At 33.3% G+C, this 21620-nt stretch overlaps 1 protein-coding gene across 2 annotated transcripts in view; it reads left to right on the top strand.

Annotated features, from left to right (window-relative positions):
* The window catches only part of LOC145302159 (uncharacterized), a 140403-nt gene that overhangs the window by 28576 nt on the left and 90207 nt on the right, over window positions 1–21620 (top strand). The gene's annotated exons all lie outside the window — the stretch shown is intronic.

Raw genomic sequence — 21620 nt, 5'->3', positions numbered from 1 at the left:
GTTGTCTACTCAGTTTCAAATGTTACCACCCTTCAAAGATGGTTCATGTTTTGTGCTCTCGTGTATCAAAGACAGAATACACAAAATATACAAACTCTGTTGCGTAACTTTCTTGACAATTGAGCTTGCAAGATACTTTTTGAGCGAGGTATGGAGAATCCTATAGGATTTTAGTCAAAATTGATTTTCTTTTAGGTAGGTTGCCTTCATACAGTCTAGAAGTTTGCCCTATTAGTTTTGAACAGATGATAGTAACAGTCCAGTTATGGAGACCATCACGAGAGAAAGCTCGGTTTTTGTTAGTTTTTCTTCTCTTAGATGAATTGCCTTTATAGGTGGAAAGATAAAATTGTCGCCATAGAAAAGATGACATGATTCCATTTCCGTTTGACGAAAACCAATTTTCTGTTTTTGTGGCAGACCATCTACTTGTTGGCCAGTTGTGTGCAAATCCCAAGAACGATAGGAGCCTTCTGTAATGTCTGACAGTGACACAATGTTCAATGAGCGAGATTGGAGATGTGCCGCTGTACAACTCCTACTCTCTACCGATCTAAGTTATAACAACAGGACCATTGCCAGCACCCTCAAGATGCATCACTGGATTGTGACGAATAACAAGGACATGCCCAGGGTGATGAAAACAAAGTTTCCAGTCACGGTCATGATCTTTGATGTAGTTTCAAGTGAGGGCCACATCATCTCATCTCATACCTTCGAAGTTGGCTTGAAAGTCAACACTAAAGTGTACCTGGATGTGCTGAAGAGTGTGGTGATCTCCTGGTGCAATTAGGTGGCCGCTCGTAGATCCTGGGTGTGGCAGCAGAACTTGGCAGCGGCCTACAAGTCCTAAAAGACCCAGAAAAAAGAAGGAATGCTACGACTTTGTACTCTTCTCTAATAGGCCCTCCTCCTCTACCGACCTGAACTCGCTGGACCATTTGATCATATGTCGAGAACATCACTAGCATGACCTCTTACAACACCAAAGTCAGCCTGATTGCTGCCATCTGCTGAGTATTCACCGAGCTACTGTTGGCGATTGTATAAAAGGCATGCTCCCAGTTCTGAACCCATATTGAGGTGGTGATTGAGGCTGAAGGCGGCTACATTGAATAGATGTCAGCTCTTACTACATAATCAAATTACTTGAATTGATTTTTTTTCAATAAAAGTTTTACAATAAAGCTGTAGTGTTGTTTTATTTATTTAGGGCGACAAGTTTATCGTTCCACCCTGTACTATGGCTAAGGAACCCCATTCACCTCAATTTCTACATACAAATATATAAACATATAGACATACCTAACTTTATATAGAAATTGATGAATTTATTATTCAGCCTTTCTTTTTTTTTTCTGTACATGTATATTAAATGCCACAATTTTTGTTTTCTCACAATGAGAAATTTCTACATTAAATCGAGGTTAACCTTTATTTGCACTTGTCAGTCTGCAAGCATTTGATAACTTCAGTTTATTGCGGTGGGGGGGGGGTTGTAAATGTGTCATCGTCCTCCTACATGTAACGTTATTATCCCCCCCTCCTGATTTACTGTTTTTCAAATCTAAAAAGTGTTGCAGCACAAATGGAGAAACAAGAAAGAATATATATATATATATATATATATATATGTTTATTTATATATATATATATATGTTTATTTATATATATATATATATATGTTTATTTATATATATATATATATATGTTTATTTATATATATATATATATGTTTATTTATATATATATATATATATATATGTTTATTTATATATATATATATGTTTATTTATATATATATATATATGTTTATTTATATATATATATATATGTTTATATATATATATATATATGTTTATTTATATATATATATATATGTTTATTTATATATATATATATATGTTTATTTATATATATATATGTTTATTTATATATATATATGTTTATTTATATATATATATATATGTTTATTTATATATATATATATATGTTTATTTATATATATATATATATGTTTATTTATATATATATATATATGTTTATTTATATATATATATATATACTAGCAAAGATACCCGTGCTTCGCACGGAGCTTTGTTGCGCACTCGGGTACCAAAATCTGTGGGCACCTTTCCAGTAAGTTGATGTTGTAAGAGCAACGATTGCATAAGGTGATTAACATTTTAACTACCTCTTGTAGTGACTGAAATTCAATCAGGAACTTCACAAAACATTTTCATCAAAAAGGAAGGTTACTTGATGTTACATAGTAAATTTTTCATTGAAGTAATTTTCAACTCTTGCTTAAATTTTATCTTGCACATTCAATACTAAAAACTTACCACAATCAGATCATGTCAGTTTTTCCTCATATCCATTTCTCGAACTTTTCACTGAAGAGCCTCAGGGTAAACTACATTTCTGCTGCTTTGATTTGGAGCCAGAATGTAGAGTTTTTCTGAACTTCCTGTCCGGCTGATGGAGACGTAGAACATACCGTGACTGAAGCAGTCTGATGTCAAGTCTACGCCAATGGTGTTAAATGTCTGACCTTGACTTTTGTTTATGCTCATTGCAAAACACACCTTCACAGGAAATTGGAGTCTCCGGAATTTAAATGGAAGTTCTGAGTCCGATGGAACTAAGGGGATCCTTGGCAGTAGAACGGTTTCGCCTTTGTAGGGACCACAGGAAATGGTGGCCTCAAGTACATTGGTGTGCAATCTGGTGATAACACATCTGGTTCCGTTTGTTGTTTTTGGCGGTTCCAAGGATCGAAGAATCATGATTGGCGATCCAATTTTGAGATTTAAAATGTGTGGAGGCATTCCAGATATCTCCAAAGAGTTTAAAAACTCCACAGGGTAGTGAACAGCTTCAGATTCATTAGTAGCCGAATCAACTGACTTGTATTGCTTTGTGTCTCCTGGAAATTCATCCATTATTGAATTGTTCAAATGATTCACATTGCTGTTTAATGGCGAAATAATAGCCCTCTCAGCAAGCCAATCCGGTGATTTTCCATTGTTTTGCAGGTCTGGGTACACTTTGTCTTTCAGTTGCTTCTGATTACCGACACATTTACCAAGCGCAGTTGGAATCTTAATTGTGTCAGGTGAAGAAGTGATAGGAAACTGACCATTACCGATTTGGAGAAGCAATTTTGAGAAGTTTGCTGCAGCTGTGTTATCAGAGATATAGGCTCTCATATTAGTAGTCAGTCTCTTCACTATAACGTGCCTCCAGAGATAGGATTGTTTCAAACTTGCATTGACAATGTTAGCCCTTGTGCCATTTTTAACCACTGGGAGGATTTGACGGAAATCACCGCAAAATAAGGTTGGAATGCCACCCATGGGATTCTTGTTTCCTGTGATGTCTTGCAGTGTTCGGTCAATTGCTTCATAAGCACTCTTGTGCGTCATTGGGGCTTCGTCTACAATGATTGCAGAGGTGTCTCTAATTACATTTGCCATGGCTGAGTTACCAGTAATTTTGCAAACTGGCTGATCCATTCGATGAGTATCCAAGGGTACTTTAAAAGTGCTGTGAAGAGTGCGGCCACCTTGTAGTAGAGTAGCAGCAATGCCACTGGATGCTGTTGCAAGCACAATCTTTCTCATGGATCTAATCTTTGCAAGGATCAAATTGATTACAAAAGTCTTGCCCGTACCACCTGGAGCATCAAGAAACATCATGTTTTTGTTCATTTCACCTTGTGCTTCCAACATTGCCATGAATGAATTGTAAACTTCTCTTTGAGAATCGGTCAGTTTTTCGTGCATATTTTCTGCTTGTAGGGAAAGTTCTTCAAGATTATAAGTAACTTCACGTTGATACTCTCTCGCGAGTCTTTCATCTCTCCCTTGCGTTGGTGCAGGTAATCCATAGCTTGCCAATGGTTGACCGCACATAAGGAGAACTTTTTCTTCAATTAGACAAAGAGTTTTATTGTAGATGTCCTCATTAAAATCTGCTTCTGGATTGTTAACTTCTTGCCTGTATCTGTGAAGAATGTCTTCAGATATTACATCACGAAAAGCCATCCAGATCTCAAGAGGATTGCTTGGCTCACAGGCTGTTAAAATTATCGCAAATAGGCTTCGCAAATTTGAAGGTGATTGAGTGGCACTTGCCTCTCCTACTGCTTGATGCAAGTGATGGTCATTTTCTAGAAGGCCTCGAGCAAGGCACGCTGCTCTGTATGTTTCAAACACCTGACCATTGTATGCTCGCAAATCTTGAAATGAAGTTGGACCAGCAACCTCATTGAGCAACAGGCGTAAGAAATAACACTCCCCTGCTTTTGGACTAATCGTGTAGATTCTCCCAATGCATGGTGCCTTCCATACATTTTCAGTACCTTCAACTTGTACCCCACGCATTCTTCTCATCCATTTCTTTGTCGATTTGTTCCAAGTGTAAAACTCAGGGACTTCTACGTATTTGAGACCCCTTGCAAAGTCATCCTCATGGCAGAGTTGAAAAAATGCTGTCAAAGTTGTGGCAGGCGGTGGACCTTGGGCTCATTCCAGAGCAGTATCAGCTGAGAACATGACACGCTGCCCATTTTCAAGATGAACAGAAAGTTGTACAATTGGGGGGAAATGTTCATGGATGGGATGTTCCAATATCCTCCAGGCTGCCTCTGAACTGCCGACATACCTTGCATTCTGGAACTGCTGGATCTCATCCACAATGTGACTTTGTACTTGGCCTTGTTGGTTAGCTGCTCCATCAGTTCTTTGTAGTTCAAACACTGCTTGATCACATCCTTTATTCACGTATTTGAGGACATATTTGATGCTTTGGATCGAGCTGCAAATTTCTACGTTAATGTGAGCGTTGAACTGCTGAAGGAGGACCTTGTTGTACGGAACAATCCACTGGTTTGTTATTTCTTGATTAACATACCGACCATTTCTCTTCATCCTTATTGTACCAGTCTGGCCTCCATCTTCTGGTTTTCTTCGCCTGTACTTGGGGTAAGAGTCTTGGCCTTGCTCGGTACACTGAAGAAATTCTTTTGGGTATTTTTTGGAACATTTGTTGTCAATCATACATGGACAATTTGGATTAAATGGTCCACAAGGTCCATGCACCATATGTGCCATCACTTTAGCATGAAGATCAGGATCTTCCTCTTTGTCAGGGATCTCTGCAGATATGCAGAGATCCATTTTTTCTGGTAGAAGTTTGTCCTCTGGGGCCTGCCAGGTGAGGATGTGTGCATGCGGCAGTCCTCTTTTTTGATATTCAATACTGTACAGGAAAGCCCTCAACCTGCCAAATCCTCCCTTTTTAATAAATTCAAGTAACTTTTTTAGCTTCTGCCTGAAAACCCTGGCAACAATATCTGGACGATCCTGAGGGTCTTGCCCTTGAAGACAATTTTCTGTAATTTCTGTCCACTTTGGATTTGTTGTGAACGTGATGAAGAGGTCGGCTCGGCCCATTCGCCGAACATATGCCATGGCATCACTTTGACGCTCAAACATGTATCGAGGGCCTCCTGTATAAGTTGCCGGAAGTACAACTCGTTGACCAAACTGTTCTGGATTCCCATCCTCCCTAAGAATTGAATCTCTCAAGTTGCTATAATTGTCAGCTCTCAGGGTCTGTTGCTCACGCCTCAGGAACTGTAAACGTTCTGTTTCAATCTTGCAGTACACATCCACCAGCCATTGTTGAAATAGCCTTCGGTACCAGAGAAAATAGTTTCCAGGCCGAGTCATTAAATGGTACGAATAAAATTGCTGTTGGGTAACTTTTCGCCCATTGGATGCCTTCATGTAGATGTTGTAAGATGGAGAACCATAGGGGTACATTAACGGGTACATTAAAGTATCGTAGAGGGGATGTAGTTCGGAGATCCGTTTTAATGCATCATTTCTAAAACGCAAGACAATATCCCGGTTAGCTGTTGGTTCATTCTCCATTAATATTCCAATCTCATACGTTGTTGTTGGAGCATTGAATCGCCGTGGATGCTCTTCTTGCGGCCTTCGGTCTTCCCTTATGACAACTTTATGTTCTACCAAGTGTTCTTCTTCAATCCTCTCCTTTGTTGTTTTCAGCTGACAAATAAAGCTGTTGTTCTCATGTAAAAATTCAGTCAGAATTTGGAGAATGTCTCTATTGAGTCTACTGTCACGCCCCCGATTATGTAGTTCCTCTTCCAGACTATCCAAGAAGTAGACTTGAATAAACTTTGCTGTTTCATCTTCAGGTGGTAAAAGACTCCCAATCTGGTGGCAAACCTGGCCTCGAATTCTAAAAGAAGGATTCCACCCATGTACTGCCGCAATTTTGTGACCAAATGATGTCATTGCAAAACAATTGTTATAACTGCGTAGATTTTGCAGAAAATCTTTAGAGATGGGACCATTGCCGGAGCGCAAATCTTGAAGCAACTGAGGCAGTGGTGGAAAGCTATCAAGCACAACTTTGCCAGAAGAACAACAACAACCAGGGGTTTCTCCTTTAAATTTTACAGCTGAGCAATGTTGACATACTTTGTCCATTTTTCCTATATCAGCTGTAGTGAGAGAGTCATTTTTGTTGTAGAGCAATCCTTTTCTATTGCAGTGTTCTATTTCATGGTGTCTCAAAGCAGTCATTCGTTGTCTAGCTGCCTCGTTTTCTGTCAATTGCTGGGGCAAAGTCATACTCTCTCTCCATGCAGCCTCTCGTTGTTGCCCTTGGTATAGGCGAAAGCTTCGTTGGGTTTCCGATTCATTCTGATGTCGTTGAGCCACTCTCAACTGACCTTGTGTACGTCTACTTACCTCATATAATTCATTCGATCGTAATATTGCTTCTCTTTCCAGTGCATATCTTTGCCTTTCTTGAATTTCATCTTGTGATGAATTTAACCGCCTTACAGCATGTCTAGTTCTGTCAGCTTCACGTTGGGTTTCTCTTTCCAAATCTGACAGTCTTGCTCTCCTTTCTCTTTGACGTATCCTGTTAAGTTCTAGACGTCTTTCTCTATCTGAATTGTTTTCATTGGAGCGAATTGCAGCAACTCTTAGTCTATTAGCTTCCAATCTTTCCATTCTTTCTTCCTCACTTTCGTTTCTACTTCGTTTGGGTGGCATAATTTCGGTTTTAAACGGAATTGTTTAACGATATTAATGATTGTAAATTAATTAAGCGTAAAGGAAATGTATACTAACTGAAATGGACGAACTATAAATAATATTTCTGAATAGTACAATTATAAACAATTATATTGTAGCAAAAATGAATAAAAGCGACCTACTTGTGACTCATTACTTCCGGGTGTAAACGTCACAGTCTAAAAGTAATAATTAAAAAAAAAAAAAGTAAATGTAAAATAAATGTAATACCAACTTAGGTTAACTAATATATGTAGACAGTACAATTAAAACAGTTCTATTAAAACAAATAATTACTAAGATCTAGGTAATTGTTAGTCTCATTGTTATGGTTTTAAAGAAAAAAATGTGTAAAAAAAATTCTGCTTTTGTGAGTACGTGTATTTCTTTTAAATTACATAACCTTTTTATTTTATTATTTATATCTCTTTTAAATTTATATATATTGTTAGTAAACTGGAAGAAATTCAGTTTAATAAAACCTTGTTCGTGTTCTTTACGTTAAACTCATATTTTTATAAAAGGTTCATCCGGTTTTAAGAAAGCACTACGTTTAAATAAGACTGGAAATAACTAATTCAATATATAAATAGAAAAATGAAATAAATATAAGCTTTAAGTCTTAAGATAGTAATAATCAAAATGTAATAAATTATTTGTAGTTCAAATCTATGATAAGACAGGCTTTCGAAATAGGCTCGACCAGAAAGATTAAATTGGAACGAAATTATAATCTCCGTGCCATTTTCAAAACAACCCCACAAAAGTAACGGTATCCTGCAGTTGGTTAAATGACAACGTTGGTTGTAAGAAAAATGTTAAAAAAAATGCGCTTATCTGTTTATTTTGAACTGTTTTATTTAATTAAAAAAAAATTGGCTATAACTGGAAGAGAGCGTTATGTTTTGGGGGTTGTTTAAAAAATAGAATGGAAATAAAGTTAGTTCCGTTTTAATTGTCTTTAATTGCGGCAAGCGCTAACAAAATCGAAAAATCACTGTTCACATTCGAAATGTTAACTTTTATAGGTTTACAGGTTTGCTGACAAGGCTGGGGGTGTTTATTTAGAAAGCCATACTTAACATGGGGAGGTTGGGATGTTTAATACAATTATTTTACTAAATTGATTTTTTTCATTTAAAAATAAAATTATTTCTTTTTTAATAAAGTTTTATTTTAAAATATTTGTTTTTGTTTATTTATATAAAATTACGATAGTTGAATTGTATTCTTTCAATTATATTGGCAAGTAAAATATAAAAGATTAAAACGGAACGAAATTGAAATTTCCATTACATTTTCAATACAATCCAAAAACATAAAGCTTTCCTCACCAAAAAATTGTTTTAGAAGTAGAAGAAATTGATAATTATGCACTGTAAGAACCAAGCTGTCATATGGGCATTAAAGTAAAATTTTATCCAACTTTTGTACTGGGAAAATAATAATATCTACGAAAGTATTCAGTTGCGAAGTGTTTGAATATCAGATTCGTTGTCGGCGATTATTCCGAAACCTTGTAAAAAAAATATTGGGGGGGGGGGGGGCGTAATTCTTGTAATATGATGTTTTAAATATTTTTTTAGGTTAAATTAAGGTTTCACGATATTTTGTAAATAAGCAGATCATCTAAATAAAAAATATGAAAACTATTTGAAATTTTAAACTATTTTCAAGAGTTAACAATTTTTATTTATTTTAAACATTACCATTTTTTTAGCTAAAATTGAAGTTTCACGATATAATTTTTTTTTTTTAATTGTTAGTTGGAAGCACAAAATAAGTTACAAAACATCTTTGCCTTCATGGCTTTCAAAATAGTAACGTTAATATTTCAGAACGGTACCACAAATACCGAAGGAACTGAACTGTCTATATTGGTGGCCGGAAAACTCGTCCCGGGAAAACTCGTCTCGGGAAAACTCGTCTCCGGAAAACTCGTCCCCTTTCGCTAGGTAGGAAAACTGGTCCCTTATTGAATAAATACCGATTGAAAACACATTTTATGATCATTCTTGAAGGAGATATTATTTTTTAAAATAGACTATAGCCCCCCCTAATATTTTTTAAAAATATTTTTACTTGTTTAATGTTTTCTTTTTTGTTTTTTTTTTAATAAAATCGATTTTCTAAGTGTCCGTTTTCTACCTAACTGGCTAAGTTCTTAGTGGTTTCACTTATATTAAAGCGTTTATTATGTTCATACAAAGTTGATTACAATTTTTTTTTGTTCTTATTTTAACGATGTTTTTTCGAGTCATAAAAACAATAATTAAAAACAAAACCAAAAAATTAAAAAACAGGGAGCGATTCGATTTTTCGTTACTTTTTTGTTTTGGTTTTTAATTATGATAGTTTTTTGTTATGTTTTTGTTTTCTCTCATACCAAATGCACTCATGCGTTATTTAAAATTATATTTTTATCCATTATCAACATTTATTGTCGTCCTGTCAAATTTTGCAAAAATTAACTAATAAATTAAAAGCGAAATATTTTTTTGGCGCGATAGATGCCATGTGCTTACAATCTCTCGTTAACTAATTTTTAATTTTTTAAATTTTTACTTCAAAATTCTAAAATCAATCATTCAGAGAAAAAGTAATCACTAGATAAATTTATTAATCAATTTTATTGAAAACTCCGCTATCGTTTATCAAGAATCTTTTTAATTTCATTTTTGTTGGTTGTTTTTCGGAGGGAGATATAGTTTTAACCCCCCCCCCCACTCTCTCTCCCTCTCTCTAAATTATATTTAAAAAAATATTAAAATTTATTATTTTCTATTTAAAACTAAATCTCCCTCAGTAATTTCTTTAATTTTCTATTTTTTAGCGATTATCAAGACCCCTAAGATGTGATTTACCGGACATTATTTCTCGTTCGGGTTTGTATTACTGTACACATAGATTCGAAAAAGTTGTCAAAAAAACAAATATATAACAAATAAATGTTATCAAAAGCAAGATAAATTACTTTTCTACCAAACTGGATATAATTTTCGTGTTTTTATTTAATTTAACATGTTTATTCAGCTCAAAAAGCATACAGTGTTTACCGATGTATTGGAAAATTCAAAATGGCGGCCGACTCTCTCTATTTAACACGGTAAGTTCGGGAAAAGGTGTTATAAATAATAAACCAGACAAAATACCATTAAAAAACCACCGAATATATGTCAAGTTATGTCACGGTAACATATATTGAGCAAATTTCTAACAGTATTTTGTCTAGTTTATTATTTATAACACCTTTTCCCGAACTTACCGTGTTTAAGAGAGAGTCGGCCGCCATTTTGAATTTTCCAATACATCGGTAAACACTGCATGTTTTTCGAGCTGAATAAACATGTTAAATTGAATAAAAACACGAGAATTATATCCAGTTTGGTAGAAAAGTAACTTATCGGGTAACCCAACTTATCTTGCCTTTGATAACATTTATTTGTTATATATTTGTTTTTTAACTACTTTTTCGAATCTATGTGTACAGTAATACAAACCCAAATTTCAATATTTTTTAAAATATAATTTAGAGAGGGGGGGGTTAAAACTATATCTCCCTCCGAAAAACAACCAACAAAAAATGAAATTAAAAAGATTCTTGATAAACGATAGCGGAGTTTTCAATAAAATTGATTAATAAATTTATCTAGTGATTACTTTTTCTCTGAATGATTGATTTTAGAATTTTGAAGTAAAAATTTAAAAAATTAAAAATTAGTTAACGAGAGATTGTAAGCACATGGCATCTATCGCGCCAAAAAAATATTTCGCTTTTAATTTATTAGTTAATTTTTGCAAAATTTGACAGGACGACAATAAATGTTGATAAAGGATAAAATTATAATTTTAAATAACGCATGAGTGCATATGAGAGAAAACAAAAACATAACAACAAAAAACTATCATAATTAAAAAACCAAAACAAAAAAGTAACGCTCCCAGTTTTTAATTTTTTGGTTTTGTTTTTTATTATTGTTTTTATGACTCCAAAAAACATCGTTAAAATAAGAAACAAAAAAATTGTAATTAACTTTGTATGAACATATTAAACGCTTTAAAATAAGTGAAACCACTAAGAACTTAGCCAGTTAGGTAGAAAACGGGCAATCGATTTTATTTAAAAAAAAAAAAAAAAAAAAAAAAAAAAAAAACATTAAACAAATAAAAATATTTTTTTTTAAATATTATGGGGGGGGTGTCTATTTTAAAAAGCAATATCTCCTTCAAGAACGATCGATATTTATTCAATAAGGGACCAGTTTTCCTACCTAGCGAAAGGGAACGAGTTTTCCGGAGACGAGTTTTCCCGAGACGAGTTTCCCCGAGACGAGTTTTTCCGGGGCGAGTTTTCCTAAATTCGTCTATATTATTGGTAAGTGGTAAATTTTCACAATATAAATTTATAGGAATATAAACAGAACAGTGATATAAAAAATAATTTTGAAAGAAATATTGTTCACAAACCTTTTTTAATATTAATTTCAATTTTTTAATGTTGTATTAACTTAAAATCCAGCAGTTGATAGAGCAAACGTAGATATGTCTGTAGGTTTGGTAGCGTGCGGAAAGAATACGTTATTATTTCGAAAGGCAATCGTAGAGTGAGGAGGGGGGTGGGAATTTAAATAAATATTGTGAAATTTCAAGTTTAGATAAAAAAAAAAAAAGTATTAATAAAGTTATGCTTAAAATAAATAAAAATTATTGTTTATTTTTGAAAATAGGTTTTAAAAAAAAGTGTTAATGCGTAAGCACCAGAAGTTAAAATTATAAACAAAAGGTAAATTTAATAATAAAAATAAGTGGAAAAAAAATCCAATAAAAAGAAAAATATCTATTACCGACAACATGTAATGACGTAAATCTCCGATTGTACAAACAGTAAACCTTTCAGATAATATACGTAAAGTGAAATAAATCGAATATAAAATTAAATGAAAATATATTAAATAATTAAATGTTAAATAGATTTTGTAAATAGTACAGTTGAAATGATTAGAATATTTCCAATATGTAATAAGGTCGAGGTAATTAGTTATAGAGATTTAATATAATGTGATATGCAAATGAGCATAAGTCATTCGATATGGGGGTGGTTTGTAGAATAGTATATAAAGAAATTAGGCATTGATTCGTATGTCTCCTTTAACAGAAACATCCTAAAATGGGTTCTAATGTTTCTCTACCAGGAGAGATCTACCCTCTGACCTCCTTTATATTTCGTTGATGATGGAGAGCTGTACACACAGACAGAAACACACGAACCCTATTACTTTATAAAAATATAGATAAATAAACATATATATATATATATAAATAAACATATATATATATATATATATATAAATAAACATATATATATATCTATATATATAAATAAACATATATATATATATATATAAATAAACATATATATATATATATATATAAATAAACATATATATATATATATATATATATATAAATAAACATATATATATATATATATAAATAAACATATATATATATATATATATATAAACATATATATATATATATATAAACATATATATATATATAAATAAACATATATATATATATATATATAAATAAACATATATATATATATATATATAAATAAACATCTATATTTTTATAAAGTAATAGGGTTCGTGTGTTTCTGTCTGTGTGTACAGCTCTCCATCATCAACGAAATATTAAGGAGGTAAGAGGGTAGATCTCTCCTGGTAGAGAAACATTAGAACCCATTTTAGGATGTTTCTGTTAAAGGAGACATACGAATCAATGCCTAATTTCTTTATATACTATTCTACAAACCACCCCCATATCGAATGACTTATGCTCATTTGCATATCACATTATATTAAATCTCTATAACTAATTACCTCGACCTTATTACATATTGGAAATATTCTAATCATTTCAACTGTACTATTTACAAAATCTATTTAACATTTAATTATTTAATATATTTTCATTTAATTTTATATTCGATTTATTTCACTTTACGTATATTATCTGAAAGGTTTACTGTTTGTACAATCGGAGATTTACGTCATTACATGTTGTCGGTAATAGATATTTTTCTTTTTATTGGATTTTTTTTCCACTTATTTTTATTATTAAATTTACCTTTTGTTTATAATTTTAACTTCTGGTGCTTACGCATTAACACTTTTTTTTTAAACCTATTTTCAAAAATAAACAATAATTTTTATTTATTTTAAGCATAACTTTATTAATACTTTTTTTTTTTTTATCTAAACTTGAAATTTCACAATATTTATTTAAATTCCCACCCCCCTCCTCACTCTACGATTGCCTTTCGAAATAATAACGTATTCTTTCCGCACGCTACCAAACCTACAGACATATCTACGTTTGCTCTATCAACTGCTGGATTTTAAGTTAATACAACATTAAAAAATTGAAATTAATATTAAAAAAGGTTTGTGAACAATATTTCTTTCAAAATTATTTTTTATATCACTGTTCTGTTTATATTCCTATAAATTTATATTGTGAAAATTTACCACTTACCAATAATATAGACGAATTTAGGAAAACTCGCCCCGGAAAAACTCGTCTCGGGGAAACTCGTCTCGGGAAAACTCGTCTCCGGAAAACTCGTTCCCTTTCGCTAGGTAGGAAAACTGGTCCCTTATTGAATAAATATCGATCGTTCTTGAAGGAGATATTGCTTTTTAAAATAGACACCCCCCCCCATAATATTTAAAAAAAAATATTTTTATTTGTTTAATGTTTTTTTTTTTTTTTTTTTTTAAATAAAATCGATTGCCCGTTTTCTACCTAACTGGCTAAGTTCTTAGTGGTTTCACTTATTTTAAAGCGTTTAATATGTTCATACAAAGTTAATTACAATTTTTTTGTTTCTTATTTTAACGATGTTTTTTGGAGTCATAAAAACAATAATAAAAAACAAAACCAAAAAATTAAAAACTGGGAGCGTTACTTTTTTGTTTTGGTTTTTTAATTATGATAGTTTTTTGTTGTTATGTTTTTGTTTTCTCTCATATGCACTCATGCGTTATTTAAAATTATAATTTTATCCTTTATCAACATTTATTGTCGTCCTGTCAAATTTTGCAAAAATTAACTAATAAATTAAAAGCGAAATATTTTTTTGGCGCGATAGATGCCATGTGCTTACAATCTCTCGTTAACTAATTTTTAATTTTTTAAATTTTTACTTCAAAATTCTAAAATCAATCATTCAGAGAAAAAGTAATCACTAGATAAATTTATTAATCAATTTTATTGAAAACTCCGCTATCGTTTATCAAGAATCTTTTTAATTTCATTTTCTGTTGGTTGTTTTTCGGAGGGAGATATAGTTTTAACCCCCCCCCCTCTCTAAATTATATTTTAAAAAATATTGAAATTTGGGTTTGTATTACTGTACACATAGATTCGAAAAAGTAGTTAAAAAACAAATATATAACAAATAAATGTTATCAAAGGCAAGATAAGTTGGGTTACCCGATAAGTTACTTTTCTACCAAACTGGATATAATTCTCGTGTTTTTATTCAATTTAACATGTTTATTCAGCTCGAAAAACATGCAGTGTTTACCGATGTATTGGAAAATTCAAAATGGCGGCCGACTCTCTCTTAAACACGGTAAGTTCGGGAAAAGGTGTTATAAATAATAAACTAGACAAAATACTGTTAGAAATTTGCTCAATATATGTTACCGTGACATAACTTGACATATATTCGGTGGTTTTTTAATGGTATTTTGTCTGGTTTATTATTTATAACACCTTTTCCCGAACTTACCGTGTTAAATAGAGAGAGTCGGCCGCCATTTTGAATTTTCCAATACATCGGTAAACACTGTATGCTTTTTGAGCTGAATAAACATGTTAAATTAAATAAAAACACGAAAATTATATCCAGTTTGGTAGAAAAGTAATTTATCTTGCTTTTGATAACATTTATTTGTTATATATTTGTTTTTTTGACAACTTTTTCGAATCTATGTGTACAGTAATACAAACCCGAACGAGAAATAATGTCCGGTAAATCACATCTTAGGGGTCTTGATAATCGCTAAAAAATAGAAAATTAAAGAAATTACTGAGGGAGATTTAGTTTTAAATAGAAAATAATAAATTTTAATATTTTTTTAAATATAATTTAGAGAGAGGGAGAGAGAGTGGGGGGGGGTTAAAACTATATCTCCCTCCGAAAAACAACCAACAAAAATGAAATTAAAAAGATTCTTGATAAACGATAGCGGAGTTTTCAATAAAATTGATTAATAAATTTATCTAGTGATTACTTTTTCTCTGAATGATTGATTTTAGAATTTTGAAGTAAAAATTTAAAAAATTAAAAATTAGTTAACGAGAGATTGTAAGCACATGGCATCTATCGCGCCAAAAAAATATTTCGCTTTTAATTTATTAGTTAATTTTTGCAAAATTTGACAGGACGACAATAAATGTTGATAATGGATAAAAATATAATTTTAAATAACGCATGAGTGCATTTGGTATGAGAGAAAACAAAAACATAACAAAAAACTATCATAATTAAAAACCAAAACAAAAAAGTAACGAAAAATCGAATCGCTCCCTGTTTTTTAATTTTTTGGTTTTGTTTTTAATTATTGTTTTTATGACTCGAAAAAACATCGTTAAAATAAGAACAAAAAAAAATTGTAATCAACTTTGTATGAACATAATAAACGCTTTAATATAAGTGAAACCACTAAGAACTTAGCCAGTTAGGTAGAAAACGGACACTTAGAAAATCGATTTTATTAAAAAAAAAACAAAAAAGAAAACATTAAACAAGTAAAAATATTTTTAAAAAATATTAGGGGGGGGCTATAGTCTATTTTAAAAAATAATATCTCCTTCAAGAATGATCATAAAATGTGTTTTCAATCGGTATTTATTCAATAAGGGACCAGTTTTCCTACCTAGCGAAAGGGGACGAGTTTTCCGGAGACGAGTTTTCCCGAGACGAGTTTTCCCGGGACGAGTTTTCCGGCCACCAATATAGACAGTTCAGTTCCTTCGGTATTTGTGGTACCGTTCTGAAATATTAACGTTACTATTTTGAAAGCCATGAAGGCAAAGATGTTTTGTAACTTATTTTGTGCTTCCAACTAACAATTAAAAAAAAAAAATTATATCGTGAAACTTCAATTTTAGCTAAAAAAATGGTAATGTTTAAAATAAATAAAAATTGTTAACTCTTGAAAATAGTTTAAAATTTCAAATAGTTTTCATATTTTTTATTTAGATGATCTGCTTATTTACAAAATATCGTGAAACCTTAATTTAACCTAAAAAAATATTTAAAACATCATATTACAAGAATTACGCCCCCCCCCCCCAATATTTTTTTTACAAGGTTTCGGAATAATCGCCGACAACGAATCTGATATTCAAACACTTCGCAACTGAATACTTTCGTAGATATTATTATTTTCCCAGTACAAAAGTTGGATAAAATTTTACTTTAATGCCCATATGACAGCTTGGTTCTTACAGTGCATAATTATCAATTTCTTCTACTTCTAAAACAATTTTTTGGTGAGGAAAGCTTTATGTTTTTGGATTGTATTGAAAATGTAATGGAAATTTCAATTTCGTTCCGTTTTAATCTTTTATATTTTACTTGCCAATATAATTGAAAGAATACAATTCAACTATCGTAATTTTATATAAATAAACAAAAACAAATATTTTAAAATAAAACTTTATTAAAAAAGAAATAATTTTATTTTTAAATGAAAAAAATCAATTTAGTAAAATAATTGTATTAAACATCCCAACCTCCCCATGTTAAGTATGGCTTTCTAAATAAACACCCCCAGCCTTGTCAGCAAACCTGTAAACCTATAAAAGTTAACATTTCGAATGTGAACAGTGATTTTTCGATTTTGTTAGCGCTTGCCGCAATTAAAGACAATTAAAACGGAACTAACTTTATTTCCATTCTATTTTTTAAACAACCCCCAAAACATAACGCTCTCTTCCAGTTATAGCCAATTTTTTTTTAATTAAATAAAACAGTTCAAAATAAACAGATAAGCGCATTTTTTTTAACATTTTTCTTACAACCAACGTTGTCATTTAACCAACTGCAGGATACCGTTACTTTTGTGGGGTTGTTTTGAAAATGGCACGGAGATTATAATTTCGTTCCAATTTAATCTTTCTGGTCGAGCCTATTTCGAAAGCCTGTCTTATCATAGATTTGAACTACAAATAATTTATTACATTTTGATTATTACTATCTTAAGACTTAAAGCTTATATTTATTTCATTTTTCTATTTATATATTGAATTAGTTATTTCCAGTCTTATTTAAACGTAGTGCTTTCTTAAAACCGGATGAACCTTTTATAAAAATATGAGTTTAACGTAAAGAACACGAACAAGGTTTTATTAAACTGAATTTCTTCCAGTTTACTAACAATATATATAAATTTAAAAGAGATATAAATAATAAAATAAAAAGGTTATGTAATTTAAAAGAAATACACGTACTCACAAAAGCAGAATTTTTTTTACACATTTTTTTCTTTAAAACCATAACAATGAGACTAACAATTACCTAGATCTTAGTAATTATTTGTTTTAATAGAACTGTTTTAATTGTACTGTCTACATATATTAGTTAACCTAAGTTGGTATTACATTTATTTTACATTTACTTTTTTTTTTTTTAATTATTACTTTTAGACTGTGACGTTTACACCCGGAAGTAATGAGTCACAAGTAGGTCGCTTTTATTCATTTTTGCTACAATATAATTGTTTATAATTGTACTATTCAGAAATATTATTTATAGTTCGTCCATTTCAGTTAGTATACATTTCCTTTACGCTTAATTAATTTACAATCATTAATATCGTTAAACAATTCCGTTTAAAACCGAAATTATGCCACCCAAACGAAGTAGAAACGAAAGTGAGGAAGAAAGAATGGAAAGATTGGAAGCTAATAGACTAAGAGTTGCTGCAATTCGCTCCAATGAAAACAATTCAGATAGAGAAAGACGTCTAGAACTTAACAGGATACGTCAAAGAGAAAGGAGAGCAAGACTGTCAGATTTGGAAAGAGAAACCCAACGTGAAGCTGACAGAACTAGACATGCTGTAAGGCGGTTAAATTCATCACAAGATGAAATTCAAGAAAGGCAAAGATATGCACTGGAAAGAGAAGCAATATTACGATCGAATGAATTATATGAGGTAAGTAGACGTACACAAGGTCAGTTGAGAGTGGCTCAACGACATCAGAATGAATCGGAAACCCAACGAAGCTTTCGCCTATACCAAGGGCAACAACGAGAGGCTGCATGGAGAGAGAGTATGACTTTGCCCCAGCAATTGACAGAAAACGAGGCAGCTAGACAACGAATGACTGCTTTGAGACACCATGAAATAGAACACTGCAATAGAAAAGGATTGCTCTACAACAAAAATGACTCTCTCACTACAGCTGATATAGGAAAAATGGACAAAGTATGTCAACATTGCTCAGCTGTAAAATTTAAAGGAGAAACCCCTGGTTGTTGTTGTTCTTCTGGCAAAGTTGTGCTTGATAGCTTTCCACCACTGCCTCAGTTGCTTCAAGATTTGCGCTCCGGCAATGGTCCCATCTCTAAAGATTTTCTGCAAAATCTACGCAGTTATAACAATTGTTTTGCAATGACATCATTTGGTCACAAAATTGCGGCAGTACATGGGTGGAATCCTTCTTTTAGAATTCAAGGCCAGGTTTGCCACCAGATTGGGAGTCTTTTACCACCTGAAGATGAAACAGCAAAGTTTATTCAAGTCTACTTCTTGGATAGTCTGGAAGAGGAACTACATAATCGGGGGCGTGACAGTAGACTCAATAGAGACATTCTCCAAATTCTGACTGAATTTTTACATGAGAACAACAGCTTTATTTGTCAGCTGAAAACAACAAAGGAGAGGATTGAAGAAGAACACTTGGTAGAACATAAAGTTGTCATAAGGGAAGACCGAAGGCCGCAAGAAGAGCATCCACGGCGATTCAATGCTCCAACAACAACGTATGAGATTGGAATATTAATGGAGAATGAACCAACAGCTAACCGGGATATTGTCTTGCGTTTTAGAAATGATGCATTAAAACGGATCTCCGAACTACATCCCCTCTACGATACTTTAATGTACCCGTTAATGTACCCCTATGGTTCTCCATCTTACAACATCTACATGAAGGCATCCAATGGGCGAAAAGTTACCCAACAGCAATTTTATTCGTACCATTTAATGACTCGGCCTGGAAACTATTTTCTCTGGTACCGAAGGCTATTTCAACAATGGCTGGTGGATGTGTACTGCAAGATTGAAACAGAACGTTTACAGTTCCTGAGGCGTGAGCAACAGACCCTGAGAGCTGACAATTATAGCAACTTGAGAGATTCAATTCTTAGGGAGGATGGGAATCCAGAACAGTTTGGTCAACGAGTTGTACTTCCGGCAACTTATACAGGAGGCCCTCGATACATGTTTGAGCGTCAAAGTGATGCCATGGCATATGTTCGGCGAATGGGCCGAGCCGACCTCTTCATCACGTTCACAACAAATCCAAAGTGGACAGAAATTACAGAAAATTGTCTTCAAGGGCAAGACCCTCAGGATCGTCCAGATATTGTTGCCAGGGTTTTCAGGCAGAAGCTAAAAAAGTTACTTGAATTTATTAAAAAGGGAGGATTTGGCAGGTTGAGGGCTTTCCTGTACAGTATTGAATATCAAAAAAGAGGACTGCCGCATGCACACATCCTCACCTGGCAGGCCCCAGAGGACAAACTTCTACCAGAAAAAATGGATCTCTGCATATCTGCAGAGATCCCTGACAAAGAGGAAGATCCTGATCTTCATGCTAAAGTGATGGCACATATGGTGCATGGACCTTGTGGACCATTTAATCCAAATTGTCCATGTATGATTGACAACAAATGTTCCAAAAAATACCCAAAAGAATTTCTTCAGTGTACCGAGCAAGGCCAAGACTCTTACCCCAAGTACAGGCGAAGAAAACCAGAAGATGGAGGCCAGACTGGTACAATAAGGATGAAGAGAAATGGTCGGTATGTTAATCAAGAAATAACAAACCAGTGGATTGTTCCGTACAACAAGGTCCTCCTTCAGCAGTTCAACGCTCACATTAACGTAGAAATTTGCAGCTCGATCCAAAGCATCAAATATGTCCTCAAATACGTGAATAAAGGATGTGATCAAGCAGTGTTTGAACTACAAAGAACTGATGGAGCAGCTAACCAACAAGGCCAAGTACAAAGTCACATTGTGGATGAGATCCAGCAGTTCCAGAATGCAAGGTATGTCGGCAGTTCAGAGGCAGCCTGGAGGATATTGGAACATCCCATCCATGAACATTTCCCCCCAATTGTACAACTTTCTGTTCATCTTGAAAATGGGCAGCGTGTCATGTTCTCAGCTGATACTGCTCTGGAATGAGCCCAAGGTCCACCGCCTGCCACAACTTTGACAGCATTTTTTCAACTCTGCCATGAGGATGACTTTGCAAGGGGTCTCAAATACGTAGAAGTCCCTGAGTTTTACACTTGGAACAAATCGACAAAGAAATGGATGAGAAGAATGCGTGGGGTACAAGTTGAAGGTACTGAAAATGTATGGAAGGCACCATGCATTGGGAGAATCTACACGATTAGTCCAAAAGCAGGGGAGTGTTATTTCTTACGCCTGTTGCTCAATGAGGTTGCTGGTCCAACTTCATTTCAAGATTTGCGAGCATACAATGGTCAGGTGTTTGAAACATACAGAGCAGCGTGCCTTGCTCGAGGCCTTCTAGAAAATGACCATCACTTGCATCAAGCAGTAGGAGAGGCAAGTGCCACTCAATCACCTTCAAATTTGCGAAGCCTATTTGCGATAATTTTAACAGCCTGTGAGCCAAGCAATCCTCTTGAGATCTGGATGGCTTTTCGTGATGTAATATCTGAAGACATTCTTCACAGATACAGGCAAGAAGTTAACAATCCAGAAGCAGATTTTAATGAGGACATCTACAATAAAACTCTTTGTCTAATTGAAGAAAAAGTTCTCCTTATGTGCGGTCAACCATTGGCAAGCTATGGATTACCTGCACCAACGCAAGGGAGAGATGAAAGACTCGCGAGAGAGTATCAACGTGAAGTTACTTATAATCTTGAAGAACTTTCCCTACAAGCAGAAAATATGCACGAAAAACTGACCGATTCTCAAAGAGAAGTTTACAATTCATTCATGGCAATGTTGGAAGCACAAGGTGAAATGAACAAAAACATGATGTTTCTTGATGCTCCAGGTGGTACGGGCAAGACTTTTGTAATCAATTTGATCCTTGCAAAGATTAGATCCATGAGAAAGATTGTGCTTGCAACAGCATCCAGTGGCATTGCTGCTACTCTACTACAAGGTGGCCGCACTCTTCACAGCACTTTTAAAGTAC

This window comes from Euprymna scolopes, chromosome 2, assembly GCF_053919585.1.
Source record: "Euprymna scolopes isolate OS-2025 chromosome 2, ASM5391958v1, whole genome shotgun sequence".
NCBI lineage: Eukaryota > Metazoa > Mollusca > Cephalopoda > Sepiida > Sepiolidae > Euprymna > Euprymna scolopes.
The sequence above is the reverse complement of the archived record's forward strand: the minus strand, read 5'-3'. Positions and strand labels throughout refer to the sequence as shown.